Raw genomic sequence first — 17,722 nt, 5'->3', positions numbered from 1 at the left:
TTATTTGGTCAATGGTAAGAAAATGAATAGTGGTCTTACAAGTCTCTCCAACCAAATGGTGACACTTGTCACTTATTTAATGCAAGTCTATCACTTTGTTTCCTCTCACACCAATCCAAATTGCAACATCTACTTATCTCTTAACACCTGATAAATTACATCCAGTATCCAAAACTTAACCCAGTTGGCCGAATTTTTTCGAACTTTTCGCACTAGTGGGTCCCACATCCGGTATACGCTCTTAATTTCTCAAAAACTATTCGATACTAGAAAAATCATCCAAAAACTATATCTGCTCATTAAAAATATCTAGAAAATTTTCTAATCACGAAAATGCAGAAAACAAGCCATGAAAGATAATAAAACCTAGAAATGGGAAAATTTACGGGTTCTCACAGGTGAAACTGAGAATTCTTCTTCAATTCTTTTCGGGCATCCAATGCTTCCAAAGCTTTGTCTCCGAAGTGTCGCAATGTTTGTCGGACGTCCAGTGCTCTGATAATGTGCGTCCGATCGAGGTCAGTGAGCTTAGCAGGAATGACTCAATATCTTCGGACGTCCGAGGGTGAAGTTTTTCATGCGTCCGAAGTTGCACAAAGGTTGTCGGACGTCCGATCCAGTTTTCTTGTGCGCTGGACAGTAGCTTCAACATCCTTTGTGCTTAATCTTTGATCCTGTTTTGCTCCATTTCTGAAAAGATCTATTTAGAGAGCATTAGTAACATCCATTTGTTTTGTAACCATCAAAAGTCACGGACTGAGATAAATACCCATTTTCTTCAAATAATTTATTTCAACCATTTTGAATTCATTTACATGGAACAATGTCTTCCTCATATTTTTAAAACGTCCTATTAGCAAATTTAATTTTTCTGCGGTTCGTTTAGTAAGAAATAGCGAATACACGTTTTTCGAGATAATATTCGATCCGAGAGTGCAATGATCTTGAAGATTTGAGGGCTTATGTTTTATTTCTTAAAATAGTCATTTTATAAGTTATTTGCCCTAGAGTTAGTCAATTATATTTTAGTTGCGTGAATTATCCTTAAATTTCACTTTATCGCGCGGGAATCGAAAGTTCGCGTATTTCGCGTCAAAACAGCTAAGTGGAGATTTAAGAAACTTACACTAGATTACTAAGAGTGAATAATTATGGTATTAAAGGAATTACATTTGAGAATTAGGGCACTAATGCAACAAACAAGAGAGAAAAGTAGTGGTACGGGACACTATTCGCGCATTATTGCAAGTTGACTTTTGCACCATTAACCTAGTTTCCTTAACACACTTCATCCACCAACCATCAACACACAAAAAACTCTCTCTTCTCTCTCTTGGAGTCTGCCGAAACTAGCAAAGGAAAGGAGGAAGAAAGCTTCTTCATCTTGCTCAATTCTTGCTTCCATTTCACTTCCAAATTTGCATCTAACTTCAAAACTACTTGGAGATTAACTTTAACTTGGAGGACGCCATCATCTAGTGGAAATTCTTGGAGGGTTTTATGGTGAAAATGTGACAGCCCCACCTTCCCCTAAGGCGAACCAAAGAGGTTAGCGGACTGCCTGCCCAACTCTCGCCAGGACTAACGGTGCAGTTTAGAGCGATCTATTTCGTTCCGGAACTTATAACGCGCGTAAACAAGGCAAAAGGGCAAAATAACCCAAAATAAAAAAATGAAATCCGGAGTCGACCATGAATAGTAACCGACGCGTCAAAACCCAACCAAACATTAAAACACATATACACTTGACATTTTGCAATTACAAGCCACAATGGCATACAAAAGTAATCCAAAAGTTACTACATGTTTGGTTTGCCAAATTAAAGTGAAAACGGCCCTAAAGATACATTTAGGGTCCCACTTCATATACAATACAAAAGAAATATTCATCTAGTTCATTCAGCAACCAACTAGCAAGAATCATTCCAAAAGTAGTCATATGCCTGTAAGGAAAACAAAAGGAACGGTGTGAGCTAATTGCCCAGTGAGATACTATCACTTACGCAACCAATTGCATATAAGCATCAAACTTTCATTCAATATAGTAAAATAAGCAAAGGCACACGTCAAATATGGTGATAAAAGGATACAGATGGCTCTCAAGAGCCCATTTCCTCGTTTGCATTTCTTGATCGGACGTCATTGACTCTCCATCAATGTTCAACAATAACCAACCGTAGACTCCACTTTACTTCCATTCCTTCCACCTAACATTCCCCAACCGGGCCCGAAATCTAAACACTTGCATTGTGGTATTACTCGAGTAAACCGGAATCGAGAGTCTCTCATACTACAAGATTCCATATAACATTGCCCCATGGCACATTAATTGGCACGACCAAGCCCTCGCCCGCTCGATTCAATCAATTACCAATGGGGTTGAGCTCATTGATAACATTTGTAGTCGTTGGAGACTCGTCCAAACGACACCAAGTCATGCATTTCATTTCATATAACATCTCATATAACATTCCAATAACTTTCCAATAACATGCGAAACAATAAGTGAGAGTGATAAAGTACACTCTCACGTCAATCAATTAACATTCAACATCTCAAGTTCAAATATCAAAGCCATATAATAGCACACAAGTGAGTAGTACACTCACCAAGCTCGCAAATGTGGTTTCATGCACTTCCGTCAAAAGAACGTTGTGCACCACGGTCACGTCCTAAAACATGCAAACAAATACAATGAGACTCGATAACGAGTCATAAACCAAGGCCACACATGGCCCCAATAGGGTTCCATAAGCATATACAAACATTAAAGGAAACCAGAAATTTTGGAAATGTAACTAGCTTTGATCTTGAAAAAAATAGTTTTTGTCCTCGTTTTGCGGTAATGGCACCAATTTCACTACGATTATCGGATGAGGGTACAAGACCCACCATCTCGAAGCTAAAAGACAGGGCTACAACATCACAGAAGGTCACTCAACCCAGTTTTGAGTGCAAACAGGTCAAAAATGCAATATACTACATCAAAAACGTAAAACAGATTCACCAAAACATATTCTAGCGGAAACATCATAACTCAGGCTCTACAAGTCCAAATCCAGAAATTCCAAAACCAGCTGAAAGCTAAGAAATGAGGATAAATTTCATCAGAAGGCCTCAACAACCAATTTGGAAGCAATTCCAGCCAAAACAACTCATTACAGACGCACTTCTCAATTTCGGGTAAAACCAGAACAGCAATAGTAATTTAGACTTATCTCATTCTACACTACTCCGATTGACCTGAAATTTTGTAGGCACCTCTAAAATGTCATTCCCTACAACTTTTATGTTTTAAGCTAAGGCCAATTCGGCCTCTAACTAGGACCTAAAATTTCAGACAGAATGCCCCCTCAAGAACCCTAGTTTTCTGAAATTTCTTCCAAACCAGAAATTGGTTGCAAATAATCACTTTTCCCACCTCCTTAAGTCATTATAGACCATTTCCAAACATCATAGATAGCCACACAATCATGCTTATATTAAAACAGAAAAATCCCCAAAAATAATAAAACTTCATCATTTCAACCACAAATCAAGAAATAATCCATAAACTTGCATCTCTTACTACCACTAAGCATGATTTAAGCATCAATTAAAGGAGGAGGGTGGTTCTTCACAACTTACCTTAAGAACAAGAGAGAGAGAGCTATTGACCACCTTAACTTTCCAAACAACTCCACAAATCCACTCACTAACTCTAATTGAAGAGGTTTTATGGAGTAATTTCAAGGTTGGATCGTTAGTTTTGATGATTTGGAACAAGATTGAAGTGTTTTCTTCCTTGTGCTTGGAGTAAGAGAGAGAGAAAGGGAGAAAGAGAGGGCGGGCCAGTTCTTGATGATTTTTGAAGATTTTTGGTCAATTTTAAGCTATTTTAATCAATTTGGTAAAAAGGTCAAAAGGTGAATAGTTGTGGACAACTCAATCCAATCACATGGTGACACTTGTCACCTCATTTAATGACTTGCCTAACTTTTTTTTGTCTCTCATACACCTATCCACTTGGTACCTCTAAATATCTCACAACACCCGGTAAATTAATTCCAGTATTCAAAACTTAACCTAATTGGCCGAATTTTTCCGAACTTTTCGCATTAACGGGTCCCACGTCCGATATATATCCTTAATTTTTCAAAAACTATCCAATACTAGAAAAATCATCTAAAAACTATATTTACTCATAAAATTCACCAAGAAAATTTTTCCTAAGCCAGAAAATGCAGAAAACATGCCATTAAGGGGAAAAACCCTAGGAAAAATATTAGGAGGAATTTACGGGTTCTCACAGAAAATTTTTTGTTTCTTCAAGGGTTAAGAGGTAACCATCAACTCTTGCAATCTCTCCATTTTCTTCAAGCATCAAGCTTAGATTTCATGGGTTTGACAACTCAAAGCATGAAATAGGCTAGCGGACTTGAGGTGTTTCATTTCTTGCTTTAATTGTTAGGCTAGCGGTCTTGAGGTGGATTATAGGTAGCTGGCTTGAGGTGTAATTAGTTGATTGTGGTTTTTTATGTGTTATTTGATGTAAATACGGTTAGAAAGTGAAGGAAAAATCGAAGGAAGTTGGTGCATGAAGCCGAACCTGCCCTGTTGTTATCGTGCATGCATTTCAAATTTTTTTGGTTGTTTGGCTGTGAAATTGGTTGATATATGTTGTATATTGTGTGTAGAAAGTGTCTACCAAAAATCATTTGATTTGGTTGAGCAAAACTTGAATTTTTGAAATTTGAAGAAATCTGGAAATGGGTTCAGGGCAGCCAAACAGTGCTCCTTTGATCGAACATAACTCTTTGTTCAAAAGTCGGAATCAAATGCCGTTTGTGGCATTTAAAAAGACACACATCTAGCTTTCTAACGGTATAAAAATCATCCACTAGTTCATTTTGAGTCATCCGTAGTGATTCGGCAAAATTTGCTGCCCTGTTATGCATATCTGTCCGAGAGGAAATGAGAAGATGCAAATTGTGGCTTGAATTTGAATTACTTGTGAACTAATTTTGGAAATATTTTCTTCTGATGAATTGAAGTATTTTGAACCTAGTTTACAACGCCACCAACCATTCTTAATTTTAATTTGTATTGAGTGAGATGTGGTCTGATTTCTAAAGTGTAACAAAGCTGGAAATTTGGAAGGTTTTCCTTTCTTGCTGGCCGACTGGTCTAGTTTGTTGTGGGATGCTTTATTTCAAAAATTTTAATGAAAATCAACCATAAAATGTTTATTAAAGGTTTCTAGGACCTTGGTTTCAAAAATGGATCAAATTTGGACTAATTTCATTGTGCAAAATGTTTGGAAAAGAAATAAAAGCAAGAAGGCAGATTAGCCTTGAAACATTTCACGAACTTTGGTCATTTTGTCAACTGCCTTCCGACATAAGTTTTTGCATGAAATTGATACAGGGGTAGTCCACATATAGAGGTTTAAGTGTACCAAATTTGGTGTTATTTCAACAACCTTTTGATATCCAAATGATGCTACAAGTATAGCTTTTTAAATCTGGAAATCACTGTTCTAGTAGTGAAAATTTACCGCTTTTGAACTGCTATATGTTGATACTCAAGACTCCGAGTTTAATTCCATTTATCATGTTTGAAACCTTGTTTGGAACCCTTATTGTGCTATGAATTTTAAGGGCTGATTCATTTTCTGTAAATTACGCCGAATTTCCAAAAATGATTGCAAAACCAAGACTGGTTCAAACCTGTCCTATTGGAACTGAAATTTTAGTTGAAAAATGAATGCTTGTCGTTTAGAATCTTGGAAAAGTGTCTTCTAGGAACTTTTAGTACTTTAGATCTAGTTTCCAATGGTACAAAGTTTTCCATCTTTGGACCTACCGAGTGCAAGATCTGATTTTTTAAAAATTGATGCGCAAAACTAAAATTTTCCGATTTGATGAGAAGTGAGTTTTTGGAAACTTTTCTCTATCCTTTGATATTGATCGATCGTTTTAAACTTGATTTCATGGAGAAAATTAGTTTCTTTTGTGTTAATAAATCCTCACTTTTGAATATTGATTTTTGAGTGATTAAGGTTCTCTTTTGAGACATTGACTTAGTCTAAACAAGTGTACACTCTTTCTTGGTTAATACATGGTTGTGAGTGAAAGTTACTTGTTATTTGTTCAGGCGCTCAAGGAGATCTTCAAAAGAATCTCTAAATTGATGCTTGAGGCTTATTTGCTCACTCACTCGATTTTGTTTTGACTTGGTAAGTGTCAAGTGCATGTTTTGTGGTTAAGTACGTGAATTATTTTGTATCAATTATGTGATTTGGTAATTGTCGAAACGAGTGTGTACTTTATTGCACTCGTTCTCTTTCACATGACATTATATTCGAATTTGGCTATGTGCATCATACTTGAAACCGTCGATTGGAGCGTTGTCTTATCAACTTATATTCGTATTCGTATTTGTGATTCGTATGTTGGAATCGTCGATTGGAGCGCTGCTCATCGACTTATATTCGTATTCGTATTCGGGGGACGCCCAAACTCGTTGGCTAACTTTGCGAATCAAGTCAGCATGGGCTTGATCGATAAACTTAGCAAACCATGAGATATTCGTAAAGTTTGATCTATTGGAGAGATCTTGCTTGGCATACTCGCGAGTAGTATTGCCCTGATATACTCGAGTAATATCAAAACCTTGATGAGCGGGCCCGGTAAGGGGTGTAACGGTGACGGGATTCGAAGAAAGTGGTGTATCTATAGGATTTGATGCTTATGTGGTTGACGAAGTGTCAACATGGAATTTGATCAAGACCTTGACTAGACTACGTGGAATTTAGCTCCTGAGAGTTACAGTATCCTTGAATTGTTTCTGCTTACTTTTTCTACTTGAAATGTTAATTACTCGAACTTTACAGCTTCACTTACTGTATAATTGTTGTGGCTACTTGGACTACATGCTTGCATGTGTGTTTCTTGGCCTCATGAGCATTCGCTTATCCCGTTAGATTTGTTTTCCTTAACAGGAGCTGAATTAGAAGGAATTATGGAGAACCCAACTTGTTGGACTTTTGATTAAGGTTTTGAATATATTTGATCAAAAGACTTTTGGAAGTTGTATATTTTGGAAAATTGATGTATTTTGAAAACTTGTGATGTAAGATTGAACATTTATGTATGGAAGCAACTTCTTTTCAGTTCGACTTTTATTATTTGATAATTACCCTTAAGTTTGAATTGAATTTGTATCGAGTTTTGGCGAGAGCTGGGCAGGTGTCCCGCCGATACCCTTTGGTTTGCCTTAGGAAGAAGTGGGGGCGTCACATTTATTAACTTATAAAATATTTTGTCACTGATCTGATATGTTTGGTTCCATATTAGAACTATTTTGGTGCTTTGGACGGGACTTTAATTAAAGTGACACCACCTAGTGACCAAAAGCCAAGATATTGAACAAGAAAAGCATGTATTGCAACAATTGTGTTAGGAGTTTGTTCCCCAAATATGTGATTTATATATGTCTTGCCTGGTTGGGAAAGTTTTGCATGTGATGGTCGTGTGGTTCGAAATGCTGTCTCTAGGCCTAATAGTTTCGGTGTATCACAAAGTAAATGTATCATTGGAATATCTTGTATCCTGCTATAGTTATCTCCAAAAAAATTTTCATTAATATTTATGTGATTTAATCTTGAAGGTTGATATTACTTGGTGATGTGGGGACCCGAATTTTTCTCACTTATAAATCTATTTTTATGGCTTAATTAATTATTTGCTCTCCCGTTTTCTTCGAATATTATTTTCTAACCTAGTGACCAAAAGCCAAGATATTGAACAAGAAAAGTATGTATTGCAATAATTGTGTTAGGAGTTTGTTCCCCAAATTTGTGATTTATATATGTCTTGCCTGGTTGGGAAGGTTTTGCATGTGATGGTCGTGTGGTTCGAAATGCTGTCTCTAGGCCTAATAGTTTCGGAGTATCACAAGGTAAATGTATCATTGGAATATCTTGTATCCTGCTATAGTTATCTCCAAAAAATTTTTCATTAATATTTATGTGATTTAATCTTGAAAGTTGATATTACTTGGTGATGTGAGGACCCGAATTTTTCTCACTTATTAATCTATTTTTATGGCTTAATTAATTATTTGCTCTCTCGTTTTCTTCGAATATTATTTTCTAACCTCTTTAGACCTAATTTCATGAATCTATAGCTTTGTTATATTTTTAAAGTATCTCGTTTCAAAAATTAAATTTTGGAAGCCGTTAAGTGAAAATAGTACATGTGTGTTTGGAACGATAACCGATTTGAGGATACACTGAGCTTGGAAAAAAATTAGAGATACGTACATTAGTCTTAAAATAGATATTTTTATATTTAAGTATTCAAGTATTAGTTAGTGAAGTTATCGTTATAAGAATTCTTGGAGATTTCTCCGTACCGTACAAAAATTGAAAGTTCACGTATATCGAGGCGGAGCGGAAAATTGGAGATTTGAGAAATTATTCTAGACTATTAAGAGTGAATAATATTAACATGAAACAAGTGCATTAGAGGTTTAGTGCACTAGTGAAACAAACACGAGAGAAATCGAGCACGAAACGAATGCGTGCGCGTGGGAGAGAGAGTTGACTTTTGAGTGAATTGTAGCCATACATTAAAACTTCCTTTGGAAGCCTCATTTCAGACCAAAATCCCTCTCTCCAGCTCTTATTAGCCATGGAACACCAAGAGCCAAGAACCAAACTTGCTTCATCCATTTCTTCTTCATTTCTTGCACAAATCTTTCACCATTTCACTCCAAATTTTAACTACACTTAGTTAATCACTTAGAGACCACATTAAGCTACAAAAGGGGGCTGCTTCCCATGGTTTTCTTGGGCAAAGGAAGGGCCAAAAATTTCTGTCTTGTTCATCTAGCGAAGTAAGTCACGATCAACCTCAATAATTTTGAATTATGGAAGTTCTATTGCACATCTAAGCTTATGTATGCATGTGGGTAGCTTGTTTATATTGAAAAAATTGTTGTGTGGGCTCTATGAACTCCCACCTTGGATATATGGACTGATTTGTGATGTTTTGATGGTAATAATCTTTATTTAGTGCTTAAACTAGTGGAATGGGAAAAAGTGACCATTTTACCCCTGCTTTATTCGAGCACTTTGGTGCAAAATTTTGAGGTTCTAATGGCTTTTCTATGTTTTTTATATGTTATATTGAGTGTGTAAAAAGTTTCATTGAAAAATAATATGATTTGGTTGGTCAAATGTGTTGAATTCCAAAGTTCACCAAATCTGGAAAATTTTCCCGGATTGCCCAGGCAGTCATTTTATTTCGGCTATATCCTTTTCCTCTGATGTCGGAATCGAGTGCCATTTGTGGTACTGGAAACTAGACATCCTCAGCTTTCCAAGGTATAAAATACGCATCCTGATTCCACTCGAGCAAACCATACCACTCATTTGAACTTGACTGTTCTGTTTCTCGGGTTCACTGGAAGGCGGAACAGGAACTACAACTTGATGCTCAAATTGGGGCTAGTTGTGGATAGATTTCAAAAATGGTTTCTTCTGAGAAATTGTATCTTTATGATTGTGTTTTCTAACGCCACCAACCACGCTCAATTCTGAGTTGAATTGAGTGAGTTGTGGTCAAAGTTTGAAACTGACTCAGTTATGAAATTCTTCATTTTGGACGGATCCTTAAATAATCTGAGTTCGGGGTTTGTTATCCAAAATTTTTGGTATTAATCACCTATCAAATGTACCTTGGACATATCTTAGACATTATCTACTGAAATGAACTGTGTTTGAGGTGTTTTATTGGCCAAACGTTTTGCAAACGGAAAAACGGAAGTCCAAGGCGGATTTGCCAAGGAACTTCTTGGGGCTTTAGTGATTTCGTTAACCAACTTTACGAATGAATTTTGCTACGAAATTTGGTAAAGGATTAGCCCTTACATGGTAGGATAATACTGCCAAATTTGGTGCCATCCGAGTCTATTTCGATGTTCAATCAAAGTTCCAAAGTTGTGAATTAAACCTGGAATTTACTTAACAGTTTCCCATTTTCACTAACTTTGAACTACCATATCTTGGTGCTCAAAACTCCGATTCTTGCTTCGCTTGTTTTGTTTTAAAGTTTTATTGTAACTCTATTTGTGTTACAAATTTTGGAGGCTGGTTTGCAACGTGTGAATTTTCTCGAATTTCCAAAGTTGCCCAAAAACCAACCTTGAAACTGTCTTGGTATTCTAAAGCAGTAACTTTGAGCCTACTTGTGAATGTCATCAATTCTAGAAACTTTTAGTACTTTGGATGTAGTTTCCAACGGTACCAAGTTTTCCAATTTTGGACTCGTAGAGAGTGAGATCTGATTTTTCAAAATTTGCTTGTCGAATCTGAAATTTTCGAACTTAAAGGAAATTGAGGGTTTCAAACTCTCCATTTTCCTCCGATATTGCTAGACCGTTTTACACGTGATTTCAAAGGCGAAAATCAGATTTCTCTTGTGTTTTTGAACGCCACTTCCGAGCCTCGATTATGAATGACTAAGGCTCAATTTATGAATTCTTCTTAGAGTGAACACTAGTACAATCTTCTCGATAAGTAGGGAATTCTAAGTGATAGTGTATAATAGTTAATCGTTATTTGCTCAGGCGCTCAAGAGGACCTTCAAGAGGAACTCGAAGCAGACGCCTAAACACTTGTTCGAGCACGTACTCACTTGTTTGGAATAGGTGGGTGTTCCATATAGGAATACGTAATTTGAAAAGTCCATGATGTGCTTATCCCATGATCATTAAGTGTTAAGTGCTACATGTTAAGTATTTACCACACTGTGACGCCCCGGAAAAAAATGAGTTTGAGAACCCGAAAATTTTCTAATTTTCTAGGGTTTATTTTATTTAATCGCCCGCCTTTTCTACATTTTCTTGATTAGAAAAATTCCCCAGATAAAGTTTATGAGCAAAGATAGTTTTAAAATGATTTTTCTAGTATCGGTTAGTTTTTGAGAAATTAAGAGCGTATTTTGAACGTGGGACCCGCAAGTGCAGTAAATGTAATATATTTTTGATAACTTGTTGGAGTTTTGTGCTAAGTGATTTTTTTTTTCTACAAGGTGTTAAGAGATATTTATGGATTGGTGTGAGAGGGAACAAAGAGATAGAGATTCATTATTTAAGTGACAAGTGTCGCTTGGCCATTGGGTGGAATTTTTGACTTTTATGCCATGTCTTACCATTTGACTTAATAAACTAAAACTTTACCAAAAATTTGCTCCATTTCCAAGCTTCATGGCTGAACCTCTCTCAAGAAAGGAAGAAAGGAAAGCTTTCATCTTACTTCTTCATTTCTTGCTCCAATCAAACAATTTAACCGATTAAACTTGGATTTGCTCCATAAAAACCTTTCTCTTGGTAGTATTAAGGTGTGTAGTGAAGTGGTTTGAGAAGCAAAGGTGCTAAGTTGGGTCTTTTCTTGGGTTTGTAAGGTAAGTGACTAAGGAACCTTTCCTTTGATCTTGATAATGTTCAATTAGTGATTAGAGTGCTGAAATTTCTGGTTTTAATCTTGGTTTGAAGTGATTTGGTGAAGTTTTCCATTTTATGATGATTTTTCTGGTTTAATTGGATTATGATGGTGTGGTTGTTTGTGATGATTGGCAATGGACTATAATGACTCTTGTAGGTGTGAATTGTTGCTAAATGCAACTAATTTTGGATTTGGATGGAAAATGGAAAGTTAGGGTTCTTAAATCCCCAATTCTGTCCGGTTTTGGATCATAGGGTTAGAGGCCGAATTTGACTTTGCTCAAAACATGAAAGTTGTAGGTTTTGATGTGTTTGAGGTGCCTGTAAAATTTCAGATCATTTGGATTAGTGTAGAGTGAGATATGACGAAATTACTGTAGCTGTTCTGCTTTGATCAGAATGCGAAAACTGCGATAGTAATTGGCCATTTTGACTGGAATTGATTTGGATTTTGGAGTTGGTTTCTTCTGATGAAATGTATCTGGATGTCTTAGGTAACTTATGCCTTTGGAATTTCGGCATTTGGACTTGTATGGACTGAGATATACCGATTACAGTTTTCTGCGTTTTGCAAACCTGTTTTGGTAATTCTGGATTTGTATTTTGCATATTTGACCTAGTTGTGCTAGGATTTGGACTGAGTGGCCTTCTACATTGTTGTAGCCCTGTTTCTTAGCTTCGAAACGGTGGGTCTTACACCCCCATCCGATAACCGTAGTGAATTTGGTGCCATTACCGCATATTGAGGTCAAATACGGTTTGTGATTCTAGTACGTTTTTGGAAAGTTTATGGCTGGAACTTTGGCTTCACATTTGACTGAGTTACAAGCTGTTTGGGCTTCCGACCAAAACACCAAACTTATAGCCCTATATCAGAGCTTTCTAACGCCCTTGGAATTTCATGAATCGGATTTATAAAACCTGAGATATAGCCGAGCAAACAAGGCCTGCCCGTGAAAATGACCAGAAATCTGTTTTGGTCCTAATGACCAATTTCCGTTCCGAATTTGGATTTCCAACCTTCATGAAAGTTGTTCCATTTGGAATGAACTATCTAACTGCCAATTTTCAGCTCTTTTGACCATGTGTAGCATAGAAAACAGTTTGCGCTCAAAACTGACCATTTGTGCATTGGCCAGATTTCGTAAGTGATTGTGTTTGGTTCATTTGGGACTAAAGCCTCCAGTTTCAGTTCTGGATGTCTTCATAACAGTTGTTGTTCATCCTTTAAGCTTCGATATGGCATCTCATACGCCTTAATCCGATGTTCGTACCTCAACTTATGAGTAAACTAGAAACGAGTGTCAAATCTGCCGTTTCCGCTAACGGCCGTCTCCGTTTCCGTTCGTCATATTTACGTGCGCGCGTGCCGTTTTTGCCGTTTTGCTTGTTTTAGGCACGATAATAGTCGTTTGCGATATTATGTGACACAATCTTCTATTTCAGACGGTGGTGAGCTGGGCGGAACTGGTGGGGCCCACTACTAGCTGTTCATTTCGATCCGACTTCGTACTTTTGCTATTTCAGTTTCTGTGTAAGTATTCAGGCCAGTTTGGTGTGTTTTCTTTGCTATGTGTTTGAGATATGTGAAAAGGGCACTTAGGCGAGGGTGTACTTTATCGCACTCGACCTAAACCCTAATTTGAATGTATAATTGTACTTGGCATATGTATATGAACCTTTTGGAACCAAAACCCTTGAGCTTGTGGCTCGGGGCGACTTTCGAATAAAGTTTGTGAAGTTTGCAAAGTTTGTGATTTTGAATAATTTTGTGAAGTTTGTGAGTTTGGGGCGAACTCTTGACCTGGTTGGACTATTCGAGCCGGTTAGGGGTTGGTCGAAGGCAGTCCAACTTAGTCTGAGGTCACCAAGTTTGTAGGTTCATGTTATGAACCAATTTTGTAAATCCGGTTCACCGAGAAGGTGACCAAGTTTGTGACCCGAGCTTGTGACTCAAGCTCAAGTTTGTGATTTCGTTCGCCCGGGCAAGTTTGTGAGGTGACTGGCCAGTGAGGGTGATAAGGTGTCGGTGGGTGAACAAGTGAAGTTCTACGGACTATTATTTGCAGTCGACGGAGTGTCGGCAGGAGATCACGCATGGCACATGAGTTGGCTTTGGAGCCACCTGTATCCTTATTATGTGATGTTACTTTTCTGCTTTTGCTTTACTCTTATTGTGTAACTGTTACGTGAAATTTATGCTTTCGCCCCTGTTTACTTACTAAGCATATAGCTTACCCCATTCCTTTTGTTTTCCTTAGCAGGGGCCGACGCGGGGACTTTTGGCTCGTATACTAGTATAGTTAGATTGGCTTGTAATAGTTGAACAGTTAGGATGTTTATTTTTGTTTTGGTGGTTTGACCCGATACTTTTGGGAGAATGTAATTATAACTCTTTTGGGATTGTATATATTGTTTTTAGTGCTCTTTCGAACTTTAAGTTTTGAGTCCTGGCGCGAGCTAGGCAGGCGGCCCGCCGATACCCTTGGGTTCGCCCTTGGGTGGAGTGGGGTCATCACAGTTGCAATCCCTAACTGCTAGGGGGAGGTGGGGTCGTCCGAACTTTCGTCCTCACATGATTGTGACGCCCCGAAAAATATGAGTATGAGAAACCGAAAATTTTTATATATTTTCTCGACATTATTTTGTTTTCTTGTCTATAAGTTTGTTTTCTTCAATATATTAATTTTTTTATAAATTTCTATAAGGAAATATAGTTTCCAAATCATTTTCTTGATCCAAGTTAGTCCACGTTAATTTTGAAGTGCGTTTTGAACGTGGGACCCGCTAGTGCGGTAAATGCGATATATTTTTGATAACTTGTTGGAGTTTTGTGCTAAGTGATATTTTTCTACAAGGTGTTAAGAGATAATTATGGATTGATATGAGAGAGACAAAAAAGATAAGTTTTAAACCTAAAGGTGACAAGTGTCACTTTCTTACTCAAGGGTGGACTTTGACCATTTTACTACCTTTACTAATTGATTAAAAACTTGACCCAAAATTCATCTTCTTCATAAGCTCCTTGGCCGAACATCTTGGAGACAAAAAGAGAGAAAAGCTTCCAATTTCTTCCTTCTATTTCTTGCCCAATCTCACAAACCAACCGTTAAAACCGTGATTTGCTCCATAAAAACCTTTCTCTTGGTGGTATTAAGGTGTGTGGTGAAGTGGTTTGAGAAGCAAAGGTGCTAAGTTGGGTCTTTCCTTGGGTTTGTAAGGTAAGTGACTAAGGAACCTTTCCTTTGATCTTGATAATGTTCAATTAGTGATTGGTGGTGGTTGAATAAGTGATTTTATGGTTGATTTCCTGATTTTGGTTGAAAATGATGAAGTTTTATTATTTTTGGGGATTTTTCTGTTTTCATATGGATATGATTGTGTGGCTATATATGATGATTGGAAATGATGTTTAAGGACTCTATGAGGTGGAAAAAGTGATTAATTGCAATCAATTTCTGTTTTGGAAGAAATTTCAGAAAATCAGGGTTTTGTGATGAACATTCTGTCCGAATTTTTAGGTCCTAGATAGAGGCCGAATTGGCCTTTGCTTAAAACATGAAAGTTGTAGGGAATGCCATTTTAAAGGTGACTACAAAATTTCAGGTCAATCGGAGCAGTGTGGAATGAGAAAAGTCGAAATTACTATTGCTGTTCTGGTTTTACCCGAAATTGAGAAGTGCGTCTGTAATTGGTTGTTTTGGCTGGAATTGCTTCCGAATTAGTTGTTGAGGCCTTCTGATGAAATTTAACCCTGTTTCTTAGCTTTCAGCTGGTTTTGGAATTGCTGGATTTAGATTTGGAGAGCCTGAGTTATGATGTTTCCGCTAGAATGCGTTTTGTGAATCTGTTTTTGTGATTCTGGTGTGGTATCTTGCATTTTTGACCTGGTTACACTAGAAACTAGGTTGAGTGACCTCCTGTAATATTGTAACCCTATCTCTTAGCTTCGAAACGGTGTATCTTGCACCTTCATCCGACAATCGTAGTGCCGTTGGTACCATTACCGTAAAATGACGTCAAAACCTGTTTTTCTGGTTTTGAGCTTAACTTTCATTTCCGGACTTTTTCCTAGCTTGACTTGTCTTTGTACTACTTGGAGCTTGCTGAATGACTATTGGATAAACTTGTTATTGTGTGTGTACCTTTGGGACTGGCTGAGGAAATAATGAAGTCATGATGGCTGGAAAAGTAAGCAAATTTAAGGGAAGTGCTGTCCGAAGTTTTAAAGGGTTTGATTGCTTTGAGATTGCGATCTAAGACTTGGATTTGAGCAAGGCAATGTTATATGATGGATGATTTCTGAGCCATGGAGGTGAGTGACCCTAAACTATTTCCAAAGTTACTTTTGAAATGTTCCTTGCATTGTTTCTTTGGTTTGCATATCATGTGTGCGCGCATACGAGTTCTTGACATGGTTTGGCTTTAATGAGTTTTTGAGGAGTCTTGTGCTGGACACCAACGTCTCCACCACTTTCGTGAGTTTGTGATATGATCTGGAGCACCGATGCTGCTCCCCTTTAATGTTTATGGTTTCGTGATCTGTTTGAGCGTTGGGTGTTTAGTTTCAATGATTTCACTGGCTCACGAGAGCAAAAATACGTGCATTTGATACTTGAATCATGACATCATGACATCATCGAAATGCATTATTGTGAAAGATATTTGATTACTGGTTTTATTTGGTTACTCGTTGAGCTTTTAGCTCACCCCAAAAATGTTTTATCCCCCCCAACAGGGCTCAAGGCGAAGAAAAGCTTGGAGTGCTTATTCACGTGACTGGATGGCTTATATCGTGTACAGTTTAAGTTTGGATCTATTTTATGTACGAGTTGGTCTTGTGTAAATATTTGAAATTGATATGGATGTAAGTATACGTTCCACGATTGGAATCAGTTTCCGCTGCATTTGTGATATGTAATTATTGGAGACTTGGATGTATATTTGTGGACCATGTGATGTATATTTGAGGTTTATTCTTGTAATTCATTTGAGGACTTTAGTGAACGACTGAGTCCCGGCGAGAGCTGGGCAGGCGACCCGTCGAACCCTCTGGTTCGCCTTAGGGGGAGGTGGGGCCGTCACAGTTGGTAACAGAGCTTAGACTTCAGATCTCTGTAGTGTATCCTAGGCTTGAAGTTTAGGATGTCGGACTGTGGGTTTGATTTGACTCTTAGTGTTTGCTTGGAATGCTTGAGTGATTTTTGCGGGATATCTTGACTTGATTGGTACAAGAGGGAATGTCGAGGACGACATTCTTTTAAGGAGGGGAGATTGTGACGCCCCGAAAAATATGAGTATGAGAAACCGAAAATTTTTATATATTTTCTCGACATTATTTTGTTTTCTTGTCTATAAGTTTGTTTTCTTCAATATATTAATTTTTTTACACATTTCTATAAGGAAATATAGTTTCCAAATCATTTTCTTGATCCAAGTTAGTCCACGTTAATTTTGAAGTGCGTTTTGAACGTGGGACCCGCTAGTGCGGTAAATGCGATATATTTTTGATAACTTGTTGGAGTTTTGTGCTAAGTGATATTTTTCTACAAGGTGTTAAGAGATAATTATGGATTGATATGAGAGAGACAAAAAAGATAAGTTTTAAACCTAAAGGTGACAAGTGTCACTTTCTTACTCAAGGGTGGACTTTGACCATTTTATTACCTTTACTAATTGATTAAAAACTTGACCCAAAATTCATCTTCTTCATAAGCTCCTTGGCCGAACATCTTGGAGACAAAAAGAGAGAAAAGCTTCCAATTTCTTCCTTCTATTTCTTGCCCAATCTCACAAACCAACCGTTAAAACCGTGATTTGCTCCATAAAAACCTTTCTCTTGGTGGTATTAAGGTGTGTGGTGAAGTGGTTTGAGAAGCAAAGGTGCTAAGTTGGGTCTTTCCTTGGGTTTGTAAGGTAAGTGACTAAGGAACCTTTCCTTTGATCTTGATAATGTTCAATTAGTGATTGGTGGTGGTTGAATAAGTGATTTTATGGTTGATTTCCTGATTTTGGTTGAAAATGATGAAGTTTTATTATTTTTGGGGATTTTTCTGTTTTCATATGGATATGATTGTGTGGCTATATATGATGATTGGAAATGATGTTTAAGGACTCTATGAGGTGGAAAAAGTGATTAATTGCAATCAATTTCTGTTTTGGAAGAAATTTCAGAAAATCAGGGTTTTGTGATGAACATTCTGTCTGAATTTTTAGGTCCTAGATAGAGGCC

The sequence above is a fragment of the Coffea arabica genome, chromosome 10c (assembly GCF_036785885.1).
Source record: "Coffea arabica cultivar ET-39 chromosome 10c, Coffea Arabica ET-39 HiFi, whole genome shotgun sequence".
NCBI classification, from domain to species: domain Eukaryota; kingdom Viridiplantae; phylum Streptophyta; class Magnoliopsida; order Gentianales; family Rubiaceae; genus Coffea; species Coffea arabica.
The sequence above is the reverse complement of the archived record's forward strand: the minus strand, read 5'-3'. Positions refer to the sequence as shown.